The sequence below is a fragment of the Juglans microcarpa x Juglans regia genome, chromosome 3D, assembly GCF_004785595.1.
Source record: "Juglans microcarpa x Juglans regia isolate MS1-56 chromosome 3D, Jm3101_v1.0, whole genome shotgun sequence".
Lineage (NCBI taxonomy): Eukaryota > Viridiplantae > Streptophyta > Magnoliopsida > Fagales > Juglandaceae > Juglans > Juglans microcarpa x Juglans regia.
Window position 1 is genome coordinate 13,238,039 of NC_054598.1, and position 11,046 is coordinate 13,249,084.

An 11,046-nucleotide genomic window follows, 5' to 3' on the forward strand; every position below is an offset into this window, starting at 1 on the left:
ATCAGTGCGTCATTCAGCAGGGTATTTTAAGTCATCTAGCTGACTCTGAGGTTGGACAACATTTGATCAAGAGCATGCTTGGTTCACAGAAGATCCAATAAATGTTAGGCATGGTTTAGCTAGCGACAGTTTCAACCCATTTAATAATTTGGCTAAGCCTTACAGTGTATGGCCAATAATTCTTGTCCCTTACAACTTGCCCCCATGGTTAAGAGCACTGGCATTGGCTTCATCAAAAGCCTAGCCAAATACAAAATTTGATGAATTTCATCAAAATAAGGCTGCATTGGATTAGTCAAAGATATAAGTGTGAAACTTTGAGCTACAGTAAATGGATAGGTTTCTTCAAATTTAAAGGGCTACTATTCACTCATCAAATCTATTTTTTATTCACTTTTAATCTCTAAAAGTCTTTTTTATTCACATTTAATCTCCAACCAGCTTGTAATAATAATGTAAGAATCAAATTAAATTATTAATTAACATATGATTAATGTAATTGTAAAATATGAAAAAATAAATAAATATATTTTTATTAAAAAATAATATTATATTATTATTTTGATGAATTCAATAACTAATTCAATGTGGAATTATGGCTAGGAAAGTTTTGGATTTATAAAAATTATATACTTTTCATCAAATTTTAGAGATAACTTTCATGAAGCCAATGCTAGAGCATTGGCATTGGCTTCATCAAATCCATCTTCAAAATTTAATGAAAAGTACATGTTTTTCATAAATCCAAAACTTCTCTATTCATAACCCTACATTGGATTAGCCATTAGATTCATCAAAATAATAATATAATATTATTTTTTTAATAATATTTTTTTTTTCATATTTTATAATTATACTAACCATATGCACATTAATAATTTAATTTGATACTTAAATTATTGTTTCTCAATTAATTTTTTTCTTCAACCTAACTACTCAACAAACACATTTTGCAAACTAATTTTAAAACCCAAACTAGTAGTCTGTTGTTGCATATCTCCTTAAATCTGACTAACTCAAGTTGCTGCCAACACACAAAATAAATAATAAGCATATTCTCTTGAGCAATCATTTCACAAATATGATGTCAAGGAAGAAATTAAGAAAATACATAAGAATTTTCTATAGAAGCAAATCCAAGCATTAGCTAAAAACTCATCCTTGAATAACAAAAGGAGGGCCAGACGACAGTGCTGATGAAACTTCAAATAGTGGCCTTACAATATTGTTGAGCGTATGAGATTTTTACATTTGCAAAGCTCCCAACAGACACTCCATTTTTTTTTTCAGAAGAAATAATTGATATTCAGATGAAATGGGATTAGAACTATGAATTGCTTATATGTTTAGCATCGATAGCCATGTCGATAGAATCTCCACTACTAACACCCTTGTGTTGATAAGAAGTTTTCCAATAGATCCAAAGAAGCCTTCTTCTTGCTTCTCTGATTCATCTTCTGTTGGGATTAATGGTGGCCTGACTGACTTTAGATGCTTCCGTTGGGATCTATTGCATCCTGATCGTGCAAAAGCATGAGATAAAAGGTGACTGACTGTTTCATGTCGTCATAAAAGGTGCTAGGAGACTAAATTTATCAAGGGAATACAAGATTATTTTGGACTTAAAAATATGTATCTACTTTTACTCGCATGCTAAAGTTCCTTATGCAAAACAATAATATGTATATCATGAAATCATGGTGTGAAACCAGTACTAAAAAAATTACTTTCCTACATCTTACCAAATAGATTTTGCTTACAAGTAACACCTTTTTCTTTAGGCACAACATGTAAAACTAGACTGGAAGGTATTCCTGGATAAAAAATTTCAACTTCCAAACACAGCCAAGATATCCTCAGCAAGTAGAAGACAGGATTAAATACTCACATTATGGATAGACACAATTGTACTCACTCTACGTTGCAGCAATGCAAGCAAATAAACCAAAGAAGCCAGCCCTGACAAGCATTGCAATTCATGTAACGATTGAAAAGAGTATATATATTGTTCTATGGTATAGAAAAATATTGAAGAGTGAAATTTGGATGAACTGGATTACCAAGAGGAAAACCATTTCCATATTGATAAAGAAAAATATACTATGGGTTTGACAAAAGAAACATCCACCAAGGCCTAAGAAGTACCATAAGGCTAATATCTGAAATTATTTAATGAAAATTATCCCAGAATAAGAAAGTTTAATGAAAGTTATCATCATACAAGTATATAACACAAATAATGTACCCAAAATCATAGAAAGATGGGGAACAAATGACGTTCCCATGATAATTTATGGGGGCTAAAAACTTTAATATATGTAAACGAAATTACAAGCAAAAGAGTTCAAATTATACAACCACTGGGTAATTACACACAGATGCATACAATTAACATTGAGCTCCAATTCCTAGAGGTTCAACAGCTAGAGAGAGCTAACAATTAAATATGCCTTCGCTTCAGCTAGAGCCATTACCAAATCTGCTAGTTTTTCCCTCCAAATAACTTTCTCATCTATGTCTGCACTCTAATTCACAAGTTCGGTTAATTCCTGATGAGCTGAAGCATTACCCATAAAATACAGATTTCACCCAATCCAAATCAGACATTCAAACTTCAACACCAAATTTCGAGTATGAAAAACACAATCAAACCCCAACTAACCAATTTAAAAATTTAACAAGAAGAACAGAGATTTAAACCTAAAATACATATAATATACTTTTACTGCAATGTAAAAGATGATCTTACGGTGGAGAGTTGACGGAGGAGAGGAAGAAGCTGAATTAGAGGGAGCTAGGAACTCTTTCATCTCTATGTCTTGGGTCATGTTCGACGAAATGGACCTTGAACTGGACTGGAGATAGGGTTTCGCCTACTTGCTCAACACTCCAAGTCGAGAAGAGATGGGAGATAGAAATGGGGAACGAAAGGAGTGAGATTAAAAGAGAAAAGAACAATGTTAAAACGGATTCATGGGCTGTTGGGTGGGAGGAAAGGGAGAATAAGAGAAAGGGTCTAGGAAAAGAAACGGAATCACAGGCGAAAAGGGAGAAGGTGGTTGGAGGAATGATTTTGTAATAAAATGATAGGATTGACGGTGAACAGTAGGTTTTCAAATATAAAGATGAAAGTAAATATACTGTAGCTAAAAGTTAAAGCTTTACGGTTTAGCAAATCCAATGCTAGCATTTTAACCCCAAACCTCTTCAAATTTTGAAGATCCATTCGTTTTGAAGAGACTGATGCCAGTGCTCTTATGCATGAAAGATCTAATTTTTATCACTTCACTCTTGATTCCTGGACCAAGATCACCAGGAAATGAAATTGATGTTTATCTTCAACCTCTTATAGATGAATTGATTTATCTGAGATAATGGTGTTGATACACACAATGCAAAGGCCAGAGAGACTATTCGAATGCATGCAGCATTACTGTGGACAATCAACGACTTCCCTGCTTATGAAAACCTCTCTAGGCGGAGCACTAAGGGGAAGATGGCGCGTCTATCTTGTAAGGAAGAAACAGAATCCATGTGGTTGACATATAGTCCAAAGCATTGTTACATGGGTCATCGTTGATTCTTGCCTGTTGGGGTGTATGTGGAGACTGGTTTTGGAGTTGAAAATTGAGAAACAGAGTATTTGCTGGATGTGCATTCAAGTGAAGCTCAACCCGTGAGTTCGTTTAACGTGCGCTCCACAGTGGGCTCCAGTGAATCTCAACCCGTGAGTTTGTTTGAGTCCCGTTTGACAGTGAGCTCGAGTGAACACTAAGGTCGAAACACAAACACTAGTGTTTGTTCGAGCCCTGCTTGACACCCCGCTTGAGCCAATGTTGATTTGGCTGTTCGCTCGAGGCCCGCTCGACACACCACTCGAGTGAAGAACACATATTTTGCCAGTTAGGGTTTCCAACGCCGTTTGCTATATATTTGTCATATTTGACTTGTGTTGGACGACTTTCAGCATATTTTGAGACAAAACAATTGTCAAGTGAGTGTATATTGTGTGAGAGAGCAAGAAGCCTTAGAGATTGTCAGTTGAGATTGAGTTATTGTAATCTCCACTGGTTAATAAGATTTCTGCAACTCTGTGGATGTAGACAATTTGCTGAACCATGTATATTGTGCGTTGTGTGCTTGATTGTGATTGTTTTTACTTTATTTGTCATCGTTGGTGTGTGTTTTGTATAAAATTTCACAACAACTAGTATCAAGAACCAAGGTCATATCTGAAGGAGAATTATGGCTGGAGATAAAGTGATCGCACCTGGGATCGAGAAGGTCGACAGCAATGATTTTGGGTACTGGAAGATGTAGATCAAGGATTATCTCTATGGGAAGATGTTCCACCTTCCACTATTGGGAATGAAGTCGAAGAGCATGGATGATGTAGAGTGGACCCTATTAGATCGATAGGTTCTAGGGTTTATTCGACTGATCTTGTTTAGAATAGTGGCACACAAAGTCAGTAAGTAAAGAACCACGGTGGATCTCATAGCGACTTTGTCAGGTATGTATAAAGAGTTGTTTGTGAACAATAAAGTGCACTTGAGGAAGAAATTGTTCAATCTAAAGATGTCAGAAGGTATGTTTGTAGCCCAACACTTGAATGAATTCAATACTATCACAAATCAACTATATTTTGTAGAGATTGAGTTTGATGATGAGATCAAAGCGTTGATTCTGTTGGTATCATTACCAAATAGTTGTGAGGCTATAAGGATGGATGTGAGTAGTTTGCCGGCAAGACAAAACTGAACTATGACGACATATGTGACATGGTCCTTACTGAAGAGGTACGTAGGAAAGACTCTGGTGAGTTCTCAGGTTCAGGATCGGCCCTGAATGTTAATAATCATGCCAGAGGACATGACAGGTCAAGCTCCAAAAGCAGGGGGATAACAAGATGAGATTTGGGTAGCAGATCATGTGCTAGAGTTGTGCCAAGCTGGACCACATCAAGAAAAACTGCAGGAATTAAGAAAGTGTTGAGGAATGATGCTGTGAACGTAGTGGCAGAAGAAATTCATGATGCCTTACTTCTTGCAGTGCACAGTCCTATTGAAGATTGGGTGTTGGATTCAAGGGCTTCGTTTCATAGCTCTTCACATTGACAAATCATGCATAATTATGTTGTTGGTGATTTTGGGAAGATATATGCTGCTTATGGAGAGGCACTGGATGTAGTGGGAATGGGTGATGTGCACATCACACTTCTAAACAGGAGCATGTGGACTTTACAGCAAGTCAGACATGTTCCAGATCTAAAGAAAAACTAGATCTCTGTGGGATAGCTTGATGACAGTGGTTTTGCAGTAGCATTCTCTAGAGGAGCTTGGAAGATTACCAAGGGTGCGCTGCTTCTAGCGCATGGTGAAAGATCTAACTCGTTGTATTTGTGCAGAGAAATACAAGTGTGCAAAAAGGCAGGTTTGATCGTGCGAGACATGTGAGGAAGCCAAAGGGAGTCAACTTTGTCATTCCTCATGAAAGCCTGAGAAAGTTGGCTAAGGTTGCCAATGTCGATTCAAGACCGGATACTCCTGGTGCAGTGGGAGTTGTGAGTTGCCCTGTGGATATGCTGACTAAGGGCGATGTTCGTGGAAGATTGAAGTTGGGCTTGACTTCGGTACGTCTTCTAGTTTGAAACGGGAGCTGTGAGCTACAGAGATGATAGGGCTTGGCTAGAAACAGTGGCTAGCATGTGGAGACTCAGTCTCCAAGTTGAAGATTGTTGGGGTGTATGTGAAGACTGCTTTTGGAGCTAAAAATAGAGAAACAGAGTGTTTGCTGGAGGTGCACTCGACATGTGCTTGAGCAAAACTTAACTCGTGAGTTTGCTCGACCTGCGCTCGACAATGGGCTCGAGCCCACTCGATAGTGAGCTCGAGCGAAACATAAACCCTAATTTTCGCTCGAGCCCCACATGAGCCAATGTTGATTTGGCTGTTCGCTTGACGCACACTCGACAAACCACTCGAGCGAAGAATGTAGATTTTGCCAATTAGGATTTCTAATTCTGTTTGCTATATATTTGTCATATTTTACTTATGTTGGACGATTTTTAGCATATTTTGAGAGTAAACAATTGTCAAGTGAGTGCATATTATGTGAGAGAGCAAAAAGCCCTAGAGATTGTGAATTGAGATTGAGTGATTGTAATCTCCTCTTGTTAATGAGATTTCTGCAGCTTTGTGGACATAGACAATTTACTGAACCACGTATATTGCACGTCGTGTGCTTGATTGTGATTACTTTTACTTTATTTGTCATCGTTGGTGTGTGTGTTTTGCACAATATTACACAACATTGCCTCTAGGCCACATCTGGAGAAAGAAAAAGACTATTTTTAGTGGCTATACAAAGCATCGCGACCCAGCTACAGTGTATTTAGGAGAAGATATACTGATCCAACTTCAAAATATTCTTGATGCAAATTTTGGCAAAGGCATAAAAAAAATAAAATAAAATAAAATAAAATAAAAAAAGGCATACTATAGAGGAGTTTAATTGGACCAAAAGATTGAAAAATACCTTAAGTAAGTAACCAAACTACTTACCAACTTAGTAATTTTCCGTTCTAAAGATATTGATTTACAATGCATCCCCTACACATATTAACTGCTCGAGTTCTTTTGTCTAGTGAGCACTACATGTAAGTGAGTGAAGAGTATCCCAATAACGTTGATAGTATGCATGCTGTAAAATTCCTAAACAGGTTCAAGTCACACGTAGGGAAATTAATTTAGAAGTTCATCCCTATTGAGTTTTGAATATGTTTGTTCTTACTTTATTTGGTTCCTTGTTTCAACCTGTAATAAATTCAAAGTCTACATGCTGATAATCCTGGAGAAGTTTTGAATGATCTATTTGCCCTAATATGTGATCCTGACCCTTGAGTTGCATCCTATTCTGGTTTCAAACCAACGGTATAAGATTTTACATAAAAAATCGTGAAAAACATCATCGCACCCAAAACTTAGGTGTCATGGTCATTAGTGAACAACCAGGATCTGAAAAGCTCGAGTTTTTTGGTAGACTAACATACATTTTGGAAGTCCGCTACATGGGTTGGTGTCGTGTTTACTTATTCAAATGTGAATGGTTCGACATCTCTGATTCCAAACGAGGGATACATGTGGAACAACATTTTACTAGTGTGAATATGTCTCAGATGGCTTCTAAGGACGACCCTTTTGTTTTGGTATGCCAAGCTTCACCGGTGTTTTACCTAAAAAAGCGCAACATCTGTGGTGATTGGTGTATAGTGCAAAAGGTCAAAGGTCAAAATGTCTAACGAGTCAACCTGTTTTAACCCAAAACCATTTATATCAAACTCAAATCTGCTAATGTTATGTTGTGTTTATGTTAAGTTCATAGATCGTGTCATATATCGCCATCCATAACTGTGAGCACACATTTCTCATAAAATTTTTTTATATGATATATACCATTTTATAAGCTATTCTTTTATTATATTTTTATTTATAAAAATGATACCATACGGTCTGAGTTTGTCCCCTCAATTTGACTGTTCATGTATTTTTTTTATTTTTATTTTACTTAATGGTTAAAAAAGTGACTATTAGTATATATTCTTTTTCTAAAAATGTTTGAAAAAGAAATTTTAAAAAAGGTACAATTTGCACTAAGGGCGGACCCAATGATCAAATATAGGCGGCATAGTAGCATAATCCTTCCATTTAAATATATTGGGGCTAATTACACCTTGTCCTCTCGAACTTTCACTCAATTCACAATGTGCCTCCGAAAATGCTAATTGCATTAAAGTTGACCATCAAACTCTCAAAATTTCACAATCCTCCCTTTCGTCTACCAGCAGCGTGAAAGTTCGATGAGGTAAAATGTAATTAACCCAATATATTGATATGATATTATTTATCATTTTTATATAAAAATAATAATTTAAAAACTGATGGAAAATATTATATTAGCGAAAATTAAGTGAAATGCATGAGGTATAATTTCTAGTATTTTTCCAAGTAATTCTTTTCAAAAGTGGACGTGATCATCAATTACACAACTTCAGAATAAAAGCTTAATTTTGAAATATTGAAAATTAGTATTAACAAAAAATGAAAATGCTATTATTTTATAATATTAGAGCACTAGTAGTGAAATAAACAAAGTTTGGCTAAATTTAACTAGAGAATTCATTTTTATAAATTTAGCTAATCACTTTTCAACAATATCAAATAACAGACTCAACAAATCTATCAATATTCTATTAACATATTGATTTCGATATTTTTATTTATTTTAATTCTAATTGTAATTTGAGTATTTATTCATTATTTTATAGTCCCATTAATATTTATGGTTATATTAATGTTTATTGTTGTATTAATTTTTAATCATATATACAACAACTTGGTAAATATCTGACACAGCAGCAACATCGAAAAAGAACAACTTCAAGCCCAAGCATAAAATCATCTATGAGAAATTGGAAGCCTGTGAATTCATGCTTCAAGTGGAATGCACGAAACAAAAGCACGCAAAAGATGAATTTTTTTATGCCAAAATAATATTTTGGTCAGCAGTTGGAGCTCAATAGATTTGACCAGAGAAATTGATGAAAGCTAAAAATCTTGTAGTTTTCTTGAGTCCACTATATCCTCTTTTTATGCAATCTAGTTAAACTTTGGCAAAATATTAACTTCATTGAGTTCACTACTAGTACTATTATAATAATCTGATTAGAGCACTAGCATTGGACCAACCAAATGTCAGTGAAATCCAAAATATAGCTACATTTTGTATAAATGACCTGCATTGAACTAGTTAAAAACTTTTAACTTGGACTTTGACCTACAATAACTCTAAAGGAATTTCTAAAATTGGAGAGTCATTATTTACCCATCAAACCCATATTTTATTCACAAATAATAAAAAAGAGTTTATTAAATTCTTCTTAAAACTTTCATTAGTAAACAAGACTATATTATGTCCAAATTTTTTAGGAAATATTTTTTTGTAAACAAGGCTATATTATATTGGATAATTAGTTTGATATAAAAAATAGTTGAGAAACAATAATTTTCAATAAAAATTAAATTATTAATTAATATATAGAGTGTATTTGTAAAATATAAAAAATAAATTATTAAAATAAATTATTATTAAAATACATAATATTATATTATGTTTTTTATTTTGGGATGGATAGTCCAATGCAGATTAATATCTTCAATGGCTTTGCCTTTAGCCAAAATCTCAACTTTAAGCCAAATTTTCGACATTGCCAATGCTCTTACAACGGTCAAAACAATAAGACGAAAATGTGGCTTAATTGTTAGAAACTAGTTTCTAATGATTATTCAAGCCCTAATGCATGGACAAAACTGTATTCAAAGCCCTAATTAGGGGTGTACAAAAAGGGGCAAAACCGACCGTAATCGAGTGATGCAAGCCGCTAGAGTATGAAACCAGCCAAAACTGGCAAGGAATCGGTCGGACATCATATGAAATATCCCAAAATCGATGTCAGCCGGTTCAGTTCGGGTTTGAACCTGTTTAAAACTGTCAAACCTGCTGACCAGATATATATTTTTATATTTATTTTTAAGTAAAACGACGGCGTTTCACTTAAGTGAAATGATTCATTTTACACATAATGGATGCAAAAAAGATATAAGTGAAACGACTATCGTTTTACATGTAACGTATTAAAAAAATATATATATATAAGTCAAACGATGTCATTTGGTATTAAATCAAACGGCGTCGTTTGATTTTAGTCTGTTGCCTTCCTCCTCCCTTCTTCTTCTTCTATTTCTCTCATTCTCTCTCCTCCCCTAGATTGCAACTCTCTCTCTCTCTCTCTCTCTCTCTCAGACGAACATATACGCCACCGAAAATCGATTGAGAATTGCAAGAGAACTATCGGAATTGGTATGACTGATATTTTTTCTCCCTATCAGCCGGTCCGATCGGTTCTTCCATGAAAATGACCTTCATCGGTCGGTGATGGTTTTTGTCAAAAATCGCACTGATATGGTCGATTTTCACCCATAGCCCTAATCATTTCAACATTAAAAGAAAAAAACATAATAATAATCATAATAACGTACAATATGTTTATCTGCTCGCAAAGTTTGCCTGTCTATATATATATATATATATATATATGCGTGTATAATTTTTTTATAGTTTTGTTTTAAATTGAGTTTAGTTTTATAAAATGATGTAATTTTTATAAATTATTTTATAAATCCTCGCTTAAAATAAGATTATACAAAAAAGTATGAAAATAGTTTTATATATACATATCATTTTATCGTCTAATTTATGGAAAATTGCCATGTACACTATTGAAACATAATAATAAATGAATTAAATTTTATTAAGCCTGAAGGTTTCACAACTGAAGCACTTATTTAAATATGGATAAATAAAATGAACCTCAAATGCATCATTATTTCAATATTTATTACTCACTTTTTCCACTCACCCTATCCTTTTCTTTTTCCCTACAAATGATCATGAAAATGTGAGTGCCGAATTAAGAGGCAGAATGACCAGTGACGTAATTAGGGAAGTGAAATGTTTTTGTGACGAAGAGATTTAATAAAAGTAAATATATAAATTGATATAATTTGATATGATATGTTAAATTATAAAACTATTTAATTTTATTGTAAAATAGATCTTAACATGCATATCATATGAAGTCATATGTTAGTTTATAAATGTATTTTTATAACATCTCTATATAGCTGTAGGTCTTCTCAAGATAAATAACTTGACTTAAAATGCATCATTATTATCCCATATTTTTTTATGAGAAAAGATATTTACAATTATGAAGTGCGTAAATACTACATAATCTCTTTAAAAAAATGAATAAATGTGAGATCTATATAAAATAATAATAATAATTTTTTAATAATAAATCTTATTTTTTTAAAAATAATTATGCAATACTTGCACACTCAACGATAACATTACTCTTTTCTTACTGACTTTTCCCGTCAACCCGATCACTGCCGTATTTTTCTTTAATTCCCTACGTTAAAGAAC